Source organism: Salmo trutta, chromosome 29 (genome assembly GCF_901001165.1).
Source record: "Salmo trutta chromosome 29, fSalTru1.1, whole genome shotgun sequence".
In the NCBI taxonomy this organism is placed as follows: Eukaryota; Metazoa; Chordata; class Actinopteri; order Salmoniformes; family Salmonidae; genus Salmo; species Salmo trutta.
In genome coordinates, this window is record NC_042985.1 from 45,266,269 (window position 1) to 45,281,029 (window position 14,761).

The following is a 14,761-nucleotide window of genomic DNA, read 5'->3' on the forward strand; positions in this document are numbered from 1 at the left end:
ATCAGGAGACGTGGAGGAGGCCGTAGGAGGGCAACAACCCAGCAGCAGGACCGCTACCTCCGCCTTTGTGCAAGGAGGAGCAGGAGGAGCACTGCCAGAGCCCTGCAAAATGACCTCCAGCAGGCCACAAATGTGCATGTGTCTGCTCAAACGGTCAGAAACAGACTCCATGAGGGTGGTATGAGGGCCCGACGTCCACAGGTGGGGGTTGTGCTTACAGCCCAACACCGTGCAGGACGTTTGGCATTTGCCAGAGAACACCAAGATTGGCAAATTCGCTACTCGCGCCCTGTGCTCTTCACAGATGAAAGCAGGTTCACACTGAGCACGTGACAGACGTGACAGAGTCTGGAGACGCCGTGGAGAACGTACTGCTGCCTGCAACATCCTCCAGCATGACCGGTTTGGCGGTGGGTCAGTCATGCTGTGGGGTGGCATTTCTTTGGGGGCCTGCACAGCCCTCCATGTGCTCGCCAGAGGTAGCCTGACTGCCATTAGGTACCAAGATGAGATCCTCAGACCCCTTGTGAGACCATATGCTGGTGCGGTTGGCCCTGGGTTCCTCCTAATGCAAGACAATGCTAGATCTCATGTGGCTGGAGTGTGTCAGCAGTTCCTGCAAGAGGAAGGCATTGATGCTATGGACTGGCCCGCCCGTTCCCCAGACCTGAATCCAATTGAGCACATCTGGGACATCATGTCTCGCTCCATCCACCAACGCCACGTTGCACCACAGACTGTCTAGGAGTTGGCAGATGCTTTAGTCCAGGTCTGGGAGAAGATCCCTCAGGAGACCATCCGCCACCTCATCAGGAGCATGCCCAGGCGTTGTAGGGAGGTCACACAGGCACGTGGGGGCCACACACACTACTGAGCCTCATTTTGACTTGTTTTAAGGACATTACATCAAAGTTGGATCAGCCTGTAGTGTGGTTTTCCACTTTAATTTTGAGTGTGACTCCAAATCCAGACCTCCATGGGTTGATAAATTGGATTTCCATTGATTATTTTTGTGTGATTTTTTTTGTCAGCACATTCAACTATGTAAAGAAAAAAGTATTTAATACGATTATTTCATTCATTCAGATCTAGGATGTGTTATTTTAGTGTTACCTTTATTTTTTTGAGCATTGTATAATGAATATGAATTTGGAGGGCAGAAATGATTAAATATTAAAGCATTAGACCTCTCACTAAAGCCTTCAGTCTTACAAAAGTTATACTTAAATCCGAACTGGTTCTTTAACAGATTAGTAAGAATGTCTCACCCCATGTTCAAAAATGGTCTTTTTCAATTTATACAGATTACAACCTCCCACTTTCGGTTATTTAGAAAAACAATCTCCAAAATATCGCTTTTTTTAAAACAAGCCATAGAAAGTTGGTTTCAAATTTAGTTTAATCCTCAAAAGTGAGAACAAATAATTCAACAAATGTTATGGTTAAACTCAAATATACGAATTGATTAAAAAAAAATCATTTCAAATGAAAATGTTTATTCTTTGTAAATGATATCATATATAGTACTGGTGGAGATAAGGCACACATGCAGCTAACAAAAATATATAGAAATGTCTGCTTTACCCAAAATGATATACAACTAATTGCAGCATTATGGAAGAGGCACGTGGAAGGGGGAAAAAGTAAGGAACTTGTCTGTCGGCCCTGTATTAAAGACCAAAATCGGTTAAAGAAAATTGTGATAAATAAAAAGTATACCAGTTTCATTTAAGGACCAACAAATGGACAGCTGTGCCAAATAGAACGCAAAATTGTTGGGAAAAGATTTTCTATGTACCGATTCCATGGCACGTGGTTTATGAACTGATACAGAAAACAACGCCGGATTCAAAACTGATATTATACCAAATTATTGCAACCAATAGAATGCTATATATATATGTGGGGGATACAACCAGGAGACAGAATCATTAGATAATTTGTGACTCACCACTTGGATTCGGTCTTATGTCGCAAAATTTGAAATATATATTTTTTTACATAGGATAAAAGTAGAGACTACAAAATGGTATATCATACCACTACATTTTTGAGTTACAATGGGAAAGTAATTCCACTTTGGAAGTTGATAAACTCACTTTTGAGAAAATGGTCTCTTAAGCATTAGCCCCACCCATCTCGTTTCACTCTCGGAGTGTTCAGAGCGCACACTTGATGCTCTGGCAAATGATTTATTTATTTCTGGATAACATGAAAACAGCCTAAGTGTTGTACACTTTATCTTAAGACATGTAGCTAGCTAGCTAAACAATGTGTAAGATCACACACGTAACGTTACCTAACGAGCCAGCCAGCTAACGTTAGCTAGTTAAACAACAATGAACATAGATCCAAATCATGTCGTTGCTACCCTGCATGAATCTGCTGGGACCTAACCAACCAGGTTCAATGTTAGCTAGCTAACATAAGGCTCTAACTAGCAAAGCAAACGGCTCTGGGATACGAATAATAACGTCAGCTAGGGAGCCAGCCAGCTAACATTAGCTAGCTAACAGTACAATTTGGCTTAAGACATGTAGCTAGCTAGCTAGCTAAACAATGAACCTAGCTAGGTAAACAATGTGTAAGATCACACACGTCACGTAATGTTAGCAAACGAGCCAGCCAGCTAACATTAGCTAGTTAAACAACAATGAACATTGTGCCAAATCATGTCGTTGCTACCTTGCATGAATCTGCCAGGAGCTAACCAACCAGGTTCAATATTAGCTAGCTAAAATTAGGCTCTAACTAGCAAAGCGAATAATAACGTCAGCTAGGGAGCCAGCCAGCTAACGTTAGCTAGCTAGCTAACAGTGTACTTTAGCTTAAGACATGTAGCTAGCTAGTAGTTTGCGACAACACTAGACAGCCTGATAAACTAGCTAGCTCAAAAACTAGCTTGTCGAACGTACATGGAAACTGCCACGACCAGAACCAAAAGGAAAGAAATGGAGAGATCGTCAGATGGACAATTAACCACAAAAGATAGTATGATTTTGGGTACTCCTCTTCAGAATGTAACTGCGGGGGGAAATACTGCAATGGGGGATGAAAATGCAATGGGTGATGAAAATGCGGTGAGCACGGACAACAATGCTCACATCTTGCGCCCCTCCAGTCCCCAGCTCAGGCCTTTACCTTACGACCCCGGCACTCCAGTCAAGCCCCAGGGAAAAAAGAGGAGGCCAAGAGGGTATGTCACTTCTTGAGATGCAAAACAATATTGTAATGCTTTTGACAGCAAAGATAGATGAAAGGGCAAATGGCTTGGAGGTCATGGTTAGGGAGAATACGATGAAAATTGAGGCCATTAAAAAATCTGTTGACTTTATCTTTGGAGAAGTGAAAACCCTCAAAAGAGACATGAAGAAAGTGGAAGTTATCTGCCAGGAAAATGAAAAGAAGGTGGCTGAACTCGAGCAAAAGGTGAATGAGGCGGAGAGATACCAGCGCAGGTGGAACCTGAGGCTCCATGGAATTCCAGAACAAGCGGGTGAGGACATCAAATGCAGAGTTGTTGACATTTGTGGAGCTGTCATTCCCGAATCAAAAGCCAAACTTCAGGAAAATGTAGACATCGTCCATCGTTTGGGAAGACTTAAGGATCAAGACAAGAGACCGAGGACAACCATCATCCGGTTCACCAACAGATCTACACGGGATCTTCTTTGGAGGCGAGCAAAGAATTGTGAATTCCTCATCAAACAAAAATTGAGGTTCACGGAGGATCTGACCTCAGCAGACAGTGACAAGAGAGAAACTGTGGCCGATGGTGGCTGCAGCTCGAAAGGCAGGGAAAACTGCATTTTTTATCGGTGCAAGAGTGATCATCGATGGGAAAGAAATGCGGCCAAATCAGAACATTTGAATGAGAGCCAGAGTCTAACTCGGACAAAACTGTCAGGCCAAAAAACTGATTACCAGGTGAAAAGCAGCCTTTTATTATAAAAATGTACACAAACACTTGAATGAGAAAAGGCTGACCTGAGAACTGGTAAACTAAACACTAACTATAGGTGAATAACTGCTTATTGTAAAGTCTACACAATGTCTCCCCTTTGTGGGAGTAACAATACTTTGGTAATTTTATGACCAATATTTTTTTTGTTTTTTTGTTGTTGGAGAGGTTAATTAATAATGGGATGGAAATCCTTTTGAGTTACATATCCTTAGGAAAGCTTATATTAGCATAACAAGGTTGTTGGTTGAAGTTTGTCTTTATCTCTTTGTTCAATTAATGTCAGGGGTATTTGTAATTTACTCAAGCGTAAGGCTGTTTTCCTGTATTGCAAACGTTTTAATGCAGACTTTTACTTTTTACAAGAGACTCATGCTTGTTCTTCCGATCTATCTTTTTGGAAAAATCAATGGGGTAACGATATATGGTTATCATATGGCAACAACCACTCTGCAGGTGTAGCAGTTTTAAGAGGTGCATTTAAAGGGAAGGTCATCAGTAGTAAGACTCACCACTCTGGACGTTGGTTAATTTTAAGTGAATTTAAACAGTGAGATGTTTTTATTAGGGAATATTTATGCATCCAACAACAAACCAAACAACAGGATATTATTTAAAGAATTTGAAGAAGAAATTAATAGAGTTATAGGTGTATTTCAGGATATCACAATTATATTAGGTGGAGATTTGAATTCTGTATCTATGATGATTGACAGATATCCCTCTCCTAACAGATCCTGCATAGTTAATCCTGAGTTTAATAACCTATGTCTTGGTCTTGGATTAGTTGATATTTGGAGATCTAAATATCCTGATAAAAAGGAATTCACTTGGAGTAACAAGGACATGTCCAGACAGTCAAGAATTGACTACTGGTTGATTTCTAATTCATTAGATAATTCTGTAGTCAAGGTATCAATTGAACCATCAATTCTTACTGATCATAAAGTTATATTCTTATCTTTAAATATTAATGGATCTGAAGTTAAACCGAATCGGAGTTATTGGAAACTCAATAGTAGACTGTTGGAAGATGATCATTTCAAGATGGATGCCAAAGATATTATATAAGACAATTGGAGGAAAGCCCAACTATTTAAGTCTTATGGGAAATATTGGGAATTAATGAAGTATGAAATAAGACAAACAGCTATGAAGAGAGGTAAAGAAATTGCTGAACTTAAAAGATTGAGGGAAGATACATTTGTTAAGGAAATACTTTCTCTGTTCTCTATGGAGGACCTTGATGAAGAAGGAAAGGGTCAGTTATTCTCTTTACAACTAGAAATGGACCGAATGTATGAAGAGAGAGCAAAAGGGGCATTTGTAAGATCAAGAAGGAGATGGTTGGAGGAAGGTGAAAAAAATACAAAATACTTTTACAATTTAGAAAGAAAGAATTCTGAATTTACATCTATTCATAAGCTCAATATAGATGGCAAAGAAAATGAAAACCCCAAAGATATTTCAAAATATGTTTCGGAATTCTATGGTAACCTTTATACCAGTAATGCCTGTCCTATTATTGACATATCTGCCTTTCTAGACTCTGTCAAAGACTGTGCAAAATTCATAGGTGAAGACTTCCAAAAGTCTGTGATGAAATTATTTCTATTAATGAAATAAAAAAAAATGTATCAGCAAGTTAAAAGAGAACAAATCTCCAGGGAATGATGGCATTATCAGTGAATTCTATAAATATTTTCAGGAGGATATTATTGAATTTATATTTTATGTCTTTAAGGAGGCAATTGATTTAGGGTCCTGCTTATTTCTATGACACAGGGCCAAATTTCTGTAAAACCCAAACCAAAAAAAGATTCTATGATGTTAGAAAATTGGAGACCAATCACATAATGAACAATGATGGAAAGATACTTGTATCCATCTTTGCAGAAAGACTTAAAAAAGGTATTGACCAAATCATTGACGATACCCAGTCTGGTTTTATGAAGGGCAGACATATATGTAATAATATTCGACTAGTATTGGACTTGATAGACTACAATGAGCACATTATGGAAGATAGCTTTATTTTATTTGTAGACTTTTACAAGGCATTTGATACAGTTGAACATTATTTTCTTTTTGAGACTCTTTGATTTTTTTGTTTTTGGTCAATATTTTCAAAATGTAATTAAGACACTTTACAATAATAGTAACAGCTCTGTTAAATTATCCCATGGAACTTCACAAAGATTCAACATTAGACGTGGAATTAAACAAGGATGCCAAATTTCTCCTTTCTTATTTTTATTGGTCACACAAGTTATGGCACGTCATATAAATAAGGATAGTTTTAGGGGTATTCAGATACAAGACAAAGCGATAAAATGTTCACAATTGGCTGACGACACCACCATTTTTTGGAAAGATCATAATGAAGTCAAGAAAGCTATTGAGTGTATTAATGCCTTCACACATGTATCAGGTTTATCTCTGAATATTAGGAAATGTGAATTATTTGCATTGAAAAGATGTGACTTAAACTCAGTATGTAATATCCCTGTAAAAGATATCACATATCTTGGTAATACAGTTAGCAAAGATCAGAAAGAAAGGGCCAACTTAAATTTCTCTCCTATTGTAAAGAAAATTGGAAAGAGATTTAACTCCTGGTTATTAACCTCTTGCGTATATCCTACCACTGGGGGCGCCACAGCGCATTTTGGAAAAAATTCGTTCCCATTTTCAACGGCCTACTAATCAAACTCAGAAGCTAGGACATGCATATACTTATTTTATATGGATAGAAAACACCCTAAAGTTTCTGAAACTGTTTGAATGGTGTCTGTGAGTATAACAGAACTCGTATGGCAGTCAAAACCCCGAGACCGATTGAACCAGGAAGTGGGATTCTGAATTGTGGACTCGACTTCATAGCCTTCCCTGTAATTCACAACGTGAAAAAATGATAATTGAGCACTTTCCAGTGCATCCACTAGATGTCCCCAGTCTTTACAAAGTGTTTTGAAGCTTCTGCTGTCGAAACTCAGTGCAGGAGACGATGTGGCAATTGGTCACAGTAGGAGGGCCATCAGCATTGTGACGTCGGCGGCCGTGTCTGCCCCCACCTTTGGAAACGTTTTGAAACACAATGAAATCGTCCCACTCGAATCTGATTGGCTCTCTTGTTGAAACAGGCCCTGAAGATTAATGTTATACAACGTTTGACATGTTTGAACGAACCTAACGAAGGGAAAATAGTCATTTTTCGTTAGCCAAGTGCCGCGCACGGATCAACATTTGGTTACAGCCTTAGGACGCGCTAACAACAGCAAGCTAATGGAACATAAAGGATGGACTTTTTCGACCGAAAATACATTTGTCGTGGACCTGGGATTCCTGGAAGTGCTTTCTTATGAAGACAACTAAAGGTGAGGGATTATTGGCAATATTATACAAGATCAGATGTGATGTGCGATTGTTCCAAGATGGCGACGAGCTAGGCTTTCTAGCTCATTTTCTGAGTATCGCATCCCCTTTTATCTCAAAGTGTGATTACCCTGTAAAGTTAATTTAAAATCTGTTATGACGGGTGTTTTCAAGAGATATTCATCTATAAATCTTAGATTGACAATATAAAAAAAAAAAATCGTTTTCGAATAGTAATTTATAAAATTGTAGCACTGTTTCCCGGGACGCATTTTATGAAAAAATAGTTAGTCAACGTCAGGTGCCGATGTAAAATGCTGTTTTTATATAGAAATATGACCTTTATTGAACAAAAGATTGCATGCTGTGTGTAACATGATGTCCTAGGTGTGTCATCTGATGAAGTTTGTAAAAGGTTAGTGCTGCATTTAGCTGTTTTTTGGTTATATGTGATGCATGTGCCTGGTCAGAAAATTCATATGATCCTACTTTTACCATGTACTCCTCTAACATAATCTAATATTGTGCTTTTCCTGTAAAACCTTTTTGAAATCGGACAACGAGGGTCGATTCAAGAGAGGTGTATCTATAAAACGATATGAGACGGTCCTATATTTGAAAAAATATATATTGAATTTCGTTATGCTAATGTCGCTAGGAGTTTTTCGCTGGAAAATGATCCCGCTAACGGGATGAGAGTCTCAAGAGAGATCTTTCTTTTATCTGGACGTGTGCTTTTATCAAAATCTGAAGGTCTGTCCAGATTAGTTTCTACCTCCCTTGCCTTGGATGTTCCTCTGTCAGTAACTAAAATGGTTGATACGAAATTATTTCACTTCATATGGAGGAATAAACCACATTATTTAAGAAAAGCGGTAATATGTAGCACCCAAGGTGAGGGAGGGTTGAGTGCTCTGGATTTTAAAACCTAGGGCTGCATGTTAGAGCTGATACAGTTGAACATTATTTTCTTTTTGAGACTCTTCGATTTTTTGCTAAAATGTACTGGAATGCAGCCCTAGGACAAGTGAACTGGAACAAAGTTTTGTTGTTATCTGGTAAATATTGTATATCTAATAAGGTGAAAGAAGTATCATACAAACTCATTCATAGAATCTACCCTGTAAAGACCTTTATACACAGATTTAAAATAGCTATTGATAACAAATGTGTATTTTGTGATTGTGACCCAGAGACTCTTGACCATTTATTTTGGGACTGCTCTTATGTCAGAAGATTTTGGTGTGAGTTAGAAGATTTTATTTTAAAAGAAACAGCTATTAATGTCAATTTGAAAGACTCCGATATTATGTTTTATTTTGAACCAAATGATATGGACCCTGATTTAACTTTCATTGTTAATTTGTTTAACTTTCAAGGAAGATTCTTTGTCCATAAAATGAAGTGGGCAGAGAACAAACCCCTTTTCACATTATTTAAGATAGAATTGAAATATTATTTAGAAATGATCAGTAAATGTAAAAACAAAAAAGCAATACGCACCATAAAAGTATTTAACAAATTGAAAATTAATCTTGATATGTAATATCCCTGTCTGTTAGGTTTTGTACTCTTGTTTGTATATTTCAGTTTTTTTTGTTGTATTTGTTGTGTTCATAATACTCGTGCTTCTCTGTGCAGGCTCAAAGTTCTTCAGCATGGCAGAGGGGAACAAGGCAGCTGATGTATTGGCTTAACAAGCACTTTAGTAGTGTGGATGTGGTAGTTTCAATGAGCAAGGCAGAGGCAAAAAGCCTGATATGGACAGTGATGGTGCACAGATGGCAGGAGCAGTGGAACATAATAGAGACACTAAGGGCAGGCATTTATTCCAAGTACAGAGGAAAGTTGGAGAGGACAGCAGGAAGAGACAGAAGTGAGGACGCTATATTTACAAGAATAAGGGTGGGACATTTTAAATGTGATAGGAACTCATCCAACAGGAAAGTGTGATTACTGCCAGGACACAGAGACAGTGGAGCATGTACTGATATAGTGTGGGCAGTATGAGAGGGAAAAAGAGGGGCTGCGATTCAGTATGAGGGCGTAGGTGATACAGGAAATTAGTTTAAAGAGAATATTGAGTAGAATGTCATTATATACAGTCTCAAATATGTTATCTTTTTTAAGAGAAACGGGGCTGGCAGGTAGGATTTAGTTTCTCCCTGTCGCTAGTCCACACTCCAGTACAGTAGGTGGTGGTAATGCACCATGACGTTGGATGCCAACCGCCGATAAACCCCACAAGCTACTTCCAGACACAAATGAGAGAACACCTCACGCTGACCATCTTACTTGCCAGCAGAGTAAGAAATTGCACGTTGCTGTTTTGACTAAAACAAGCTAATGTTAGCTAGCTACCAAAGCATAAGTGGCTAATGTTAGCTACCCAATGTTGGTGGAAGAACAGATAGCTTGGTAGCTAGCCAAGCCTAGTAAAATACAGCTAAGGAGACAAGTGGCTAATGACTGTTTATTTTTTTCATTGATACAATTCGTTTGTGGGACCCGCGGGACTGCCAGGAGTCTATTCGTGCAAGGCAACGATGAATCACCAAACAAGGGCATGGATTTCCAACAACTTATGTTATGGCCAGGCTGAATCAGATGCTGGACTACAACATGGTAGCTGATATGAACTAAAGACTCAGGACACAAGTAGCTCAACTACAGCAGCAGCTACAAAAGAGCATTTCTCTGGATGTTTGTTGAGCAAGGCCGAATGAGCTATCCGTGAACTCAGTGGTATCTAGCTAACGTTGAATATTTTAATCCTGTTAATTAGCTAATGCTGGTCTAAATATGTTACACGAGATAGTGGTGCAAATATCATGCATAAATTTAATTTCATGGTTTTTTTCTTTGTTATGTCTCAGGAAGAACAGTCTGCACAACACCCATGTAATATCTGCTGGTCAGTCAGCTGAGATTAAGGTACACATATGGAGAGTAGAGCATGGTTGATTTTGAAGGTGAGTAGTCCAATAAAGACATGGACTGACTGTAACTGTTTGACATCTTACCATTTTTTCAAGGATTTTAATGCATATAGCCATTGCTAATACACCACACTGACTCCTCAGATGCAGTTGCAAATTGTTATTGGACTGAAAGAGAGAGGCATAAGTCCTCGGACACCACAGAAAGAGAGGAACGGGACATAAGAAAAGTGAAGGTGGCGTCGCCACAGACAGGTTAGTTTATAAATGTAAACCAATCCATAACTTTTAAATTCACTAGTAAGTTCCACAGATTTTAGTGGTGCTTTTTTATCTTTGAGATTCCAGTGTTGCTTTATTGGGACGAATAACTTATTGTCTCCTGTACTTTCACAGGCTCTGGCAAGTTGGTCAAAAGAACTCTCTGCTGACGAGAAGCACCGATTTGCAGGGGCAACTTGAAGACACGATGTCTGCACCGTAGAGACTATTTTTACTGACTCTTCACCCCTGCTTCTCAATATACTTTTTGCCCCGACACCCACCCACTCACTCATTCACCCTTACATATACATACACACAGAACATTACCCTCTTGTTTTTACTACTCTTATTACTCATAGTTTTTTTGATAAATGTCTTGATATGGTCTCCTTTTTGTTTTCTTGAGTAAGGGAGCTCCAAAATGCAGGTGTTTCAGCCTAGCTCAGTGCTTTCTGTGGTGCTGGGGCAAGCCAGCAGAAAATAAGGAGCGTTGCGCCATGATTGGCTCAGTGTTCTGTCACTCATGGGGACACTACGTCACCACCAAGTCTAAGGCTAGACCCTTCAAATTTTATTTGTCACATGCACTGAATACAGCAGCTTACTTACAAGCCCTTAACCAACAATGCATTTTTAAGAAAAATAGAAATATAACATAATTAAGGCGCAACAATAAAATAACAGTAGCGAGGGTATGTACAGGGGGTTCCAGTACAGAGTCAATGTGCGGGGGCACTGGTTAGTTGAGGTAATATGTAGGTAGAGGTAAAGTGACTATGCATGGATAATAAATAGAGAGTAGAAGCAGTGTAAAAATGGGGTGGGGACAATGCAAATACTCCCGGTAGCCATTTGATTAACTGTTTTAGAGTCTTATGGCTTGGGGGTAGAAGCTGTTAAGAAGCCTCTTTGACCTAGACTTGGCCCTTCGGTACTGCTTGCCGTGTGGTAGCAGAGAGAACAGTCTATGAATAGGGTGGCTAGAGTCCTTGGCAATTTTTTGGGCCTTCCTCTGACACCGTCTGGTATAGAGGTCCTGGATGGCAGGAAGCTTGGCCCCAGTGATGTACTGGGCTGTACGCACTACCCTCTGTAGTGCCATGCGGTTGGAGGCCGAGCAGTTGCCATACCAGGCGGTGATGCAACCAGTCATGATGCTCTCGAGGGTGCAGCTGTAGAACTTTTTGAGGATCTGAGGACCCATGCCAAATCCTTTCAGTCTTCTGAGGGGGAATAGGTGTTGTCGTGCCCTCTTCATGACTGTCTTGGTGTGTTTGGACCATGATAGTTTGTTGGAGATGTGGACATCAAGGAACTTGAAGCTCTCAACTTACTGCACTACAGCCCCATCGATGAGAATGGGGGCGTACTCCGCTCTCCTTTTTCTGTCGTCCGCAATCATCTCCTTTGTCTTGATCACGTTGAGGGAGAGGTTGTTATCCTGGCACCACACTGCCTGGTCTCTGACCTCCTCCCTAGAGGCAGTCTCATTGTTGTCAGTGATCAAGCCTACCACTGTTGTGTTGTCCGCAAACTTAATGATGGTGTTGGAGTCATGCTTGGCCATGCAGTCATGGGTGAACAGGGAATACAGGAGGGGACTGAGCACGCACCCCTGCGTGCTCAACCCCCTGCGTTGAGGATCAGCATGGCAGATGTGTTGTGACCAACCCTTTTCACCTGGGGTCGGCCCGTGAGGAAGTCTAGTTGCAGAGGGAGGTGTTTAGTCCCAAGGTCCTTAGCTTAGTGATGAGCTTTGAGGGCACTATGGTGTTGAACGCTGAGCTTTAGTCAATGACTAGCATTCTCACTTAGGTGTTCCTTTTGTCCATGTGGGACGGGGTAGTGTGGAGTGCAATAGAGATTGCATCATCTGTGGATCTCTTAGGGCGGTATGCAAACTAGGGTGGGTCTAGGGTTTCTGGGATTGTGGTGTTAATGTGAGCCATGACCATCCTTTCAAAACACTAAATGGCTACAGACGTGAGTGCTACGGGTTGGTAGTTATTTAGGCAGGTCACCTTGGTGTTCTTGGGCACAGGGACTATGGTGGTCTGCTTGAAACATGTTGGTATTACACACTTGGTCAGGGACAGGTTGAAAATGTCAGTGAAGACACTTGCCAGTTGGTCAGCGCATGCTCTGAGTACACGTCCTGGTAATCCGTCTGACCCTGCGGCCTTGTGAATGTTGACCTGTACTCCGGAACAGCTGATGCTCTCTTGCATGCTTGGGTGCTGCCATAGAGTTACATTAGAAGTGCCCATCCAAGAAGGCTCAAGGTCATTGGCCACCGATAAAATGATGTCAAATCATATATCTACAGTAGCTTTGATTGGACTGATCATGTCAACATCATACTTTCAAAATCTTAGCTAGCAGTCATCATCATGAATCAAGTCGACAATCTACTGGCAAATCTTTTTTAATCAAATCAAATTTTATTTGTCACGTGTATCGAGTACAATAGGTGTAGACCTTACAGTGAAATACTTACTTACAAGCCCTTAACCAACAATGCAGTTTTAAGAAAATACCTAATGAAAAATAAGAAATAAAAGTAACAAAAAATTTAAGAGCAGCAGTAAATAACAATGGCGAGGCTATATATATACAGGGGGTACCGGTACAGAGTCAATGTGCGGGGGCACCGGTTCGTTGAGGTAATTGAGGTAATATATACTTGAGTAGAGTTATTAAAGTGATGTATATGTATTAATTTGAGAATGTCCATCATCCATTTTTGTATGATGTGTTACGGAAAATATATTTTACAGTGGTTTAGATGGTACAATTATTCTTTAGACAATGACTGCTTGTTTTTTCACATAAACTGAAATTAGGCAAACTATTGCAATTTTAGCAACCAGGAAATAGCAGAGCGATTTCTGCATTTTGCACCTTTAAGTAACCTTCTGTCTTATGTAACCATACCAAATGTAACATATATTTTGAGTGTCCCGGATCTACATTTACTATGTTACATCTAGTCTATGAGACCAGGCTGCCTACACACAGCAACGCAGTGCAGCAGAAACACCAATTTTTTGGCGCCAACCTGTCACGCAATCAAACCTTTTTGCAACTTTTATGTACAGACAAAAAACTAAAACTGAGGGGGCATAAGTTTGAACTGAGAGGTCTAAGCCCCCCTCGTGGCACCGGGCCCATGACACCACAGGGACACAGGACTGTGTTATGTGTGGACATACAGTTCCAGCACATATAGTACAGAGAGAGTTGACCACCAATTTGGTCCAGATGTGATCGTGATGCTGATTTCCACACCATATTATTCACAAGGTCATAATGATAAAAGATAAAGAAGGCTGTGATACACCTCTTTCTTTCAATACCTGTTATTAGAAAAGTGAATTGATCGAGGCTGACAATATGGGGATCGTCTGGAATGTGGATGGTTCCTATCAGTCCTTTATGAGCTGAGCTCATATCACTGAAATACCAGCTCCATCAACAGAGATGTATGCCAGACACCCAGTAGGCCTCTCTCTCTCTCTCTCAACAGCTCAAAGCCACTCTTGCTCCTGGGATATTGCCTGCCTCATTCCTGCCCTATCTTCTCACTTCTCAGCCTGAATCCAATTGAGTTTTGGTGGACAAGTGCTTATGCACAAGATATATATATATTTTTTGTGGTCACAGTAAGCAAATTATATCTTATGAAGCCATCATAAGGCCTGAAGCATTTACAAGCAGATGTTGAACTATATAAACGGGTAGTATAAGGCTTATGCCACATACGACAAAGCAAAAGATGTGAGGATGGTATGGTAGACATTAGCGTCTAAATAATTTGTCAAGCATTATTGGTGGCCTTGAAAGGGCTTTATTAAGCGTTATTGGATATACCTTGTTTAAAGTGTGACCCTTAATTTTTGATGTGTAATTACGGCTCTCCAACCTATGTGTGTGTGTGTGTGTGTGTGTGTGTGTGTGTGTGTGTGTGTGTGTGTGTGTGTGTGTGTGTGTGTGTGTGTGTGTGTGTGTGTATCAGTGGGTTGGATAAAAAGCAGAAGAAAAATTTCCATCTCGTGTGGACTAATAAATCTCTCTATCATGACAGCTGCTGGAAAAGTTCCATTGTGAAGTGACCGGTAAGTGGTTCTATTTAAAGTTTATTCCTTTTATAGGCGTCAGTGTACTGGTTTAGATAACCCTTATCTCATATGCACTAAGAAACAGTATAAAAGCTCAAGAGAGG

The 14,761-nt window shown here is 40.2% G+C and overlaps 1 long non-coding RNA gene across 1 annotated transcript in view; it reads left to right on the forward strand.

Moving 5' to 3' along the window:
- The window catches only part of LOC115167691 (uncharacterized), a 48,408-nt gene extending 37,482 nt beyond the window's left edge, over window positions 1–10,926 (forward strand). The window contains exons 2-4 of the long non-coding RNA XR_003870529.1: window positions 10,213–10,308; window positions 10,420–10,530; window positions 10,672–10,926. This is a non-coding gene — a long non-coding RNA (uncharacterized LOC115167691). The remainder of the gene's footprint in view (window positions 1–10,212; window positions 10,309–10,419; window positions 10,531–10,671) is intronic.
- The last annotated feature ends 3,835 nt before the right edge of the window (window positions 10,927–14,761 follow it).